The following is a 1,587-nucleotide window of genomic DNA, read 5'->3' on the forward strand; positions in this document are numbered from 1 at the left end:
CTGAGAGATGTGCGTCTAATCTATTTCTCGAAGTAAAAGATCGCTTCACAGATGACGTCTGTCGGTTCGTCAGGTGTCATAGCAAGTCAGTGGTACCTACAGTCACAAATATTCCGTGAAAAATTTATATATCATTCACTGCTACGTAATCATAAATTTTACTTTAATATTCAGTCTTCTCGGTGGTGCCGCGGCGTTGAAAGAAAAGTTCTTCTGTCTTCAACTGCGTCACTGGAACCGCTGAAATGAAAATTTCTATACTACTTATAATCTAAGTTGTAATTTGTTTTAGTTCTTGCCACACAGCAGGTCGTTGAGATAACGGTAGGTTATATGTCTTGTGGTAGAAGATCTTGTGAGGCTTAACTTCAATCTTGTACACATACGTGTTGATAACACCTAATCGTTTGGTAAAAACTTGTAAATATTTGGATAACACTTCCTGTAGTTTTATACGTTCATGTACACTGAGAGCTGTAGCTTCACTTATCTTATGATCAAGCAATGTTTTCATGTCCATTAGCTCTCTGTCAGATGAGTGTGTTTGCATGTCTTGAATGTCTTTGTCAAGTACTAACTGTACCTTGTACCCTGTACAGTGTTTGTCATGCTTTAGAGTTCTCCTGTCCAAATCAATAATAATTACACTGCCTTTATCATTTAAAATACATTTACCTTTGGAGAAGTCTATAATGCAGTCCTTCTCGCTCATAATATCTATTCCTAATATGCAATTAGTCACAAGGTTTTGTACAACCAGGAATGGCCATTGTACGGTTCCATTACCTATTTTAACGTTTACAAAAACTTGCTTCGTAACCCTACATGACTTATTACCTAGTGCAGTAGTTATTTTACAGTTTTGGGCAGGAAACTCAGGCACAGGTTCCAATTCACACATCTTTTTATAAAAATTAAAAGATAAAACGCTCACAGCTGCACCTGTATCTAGGATAATAGTAGTTGGAATCCCACCTACTACACCAGTAGTGGATGCTAAAACAATTTCATTTGTGTTTAAACGACATTGTGTACTGTCTTGTAAAAGTTCATCTGATATATATTGTTATTGTGGTTGTATCTTATAAATAAAACAGGTAGTTTTTGTTTAGAATTACTCGGCATATCATTATTCTGTTGTTCAAGTGTGGTGTCAAATAACTGATTAACATTGAAGCCGCCCCCCAAGGATTCTTCAGCCACGACCTGGGGCAAAGTAGTGACTGTTTCTAGTTTGTTGGATTATCATTTGTACTAGGTACTGACACAGATTGAGGTTGTGCATCAGGTGTCATTTCTATTATATTCACATTCGGATATTGCCTATTATGATCTCCAAACTTTTGCGGTTGTTGTTGCTGTTGCGCATTATAACTTACCTGTCGGTCGTAAGGTATGCTCCAATTTTGACCTGGTGGCTGCTGTGGTAAAGCAGAGTTTGAATGAAAGTACTGATCGTTACGAGTCCAACCTTGATGCTGTCTTGGCTCGTAGTTATTATTATTTCTATTTCTGTTTGTGTTTTTGTTATTACCTTTGTATCCGTTGTTACCGTTGCAGTTATTACCGCGGTGCCTTTTGTATGGA

The sequence above is a fragment of the Schistocerca piceifrons genome, chromosome 8 (genome assembly GCF_021461385.2).
Source record: "Schistocerca piceifrons isolate TAMUIC-IGC-003096 chromosome 8, iqSchPice1.1, whole genome shotgun sequence".
NCBI classification, from domain to species: Eukaryota; Metazoa; Arthropoda; class Insecta; order Orthoptera; family Acrididae; genus Schistocerca; species Schistocerca piceifrons.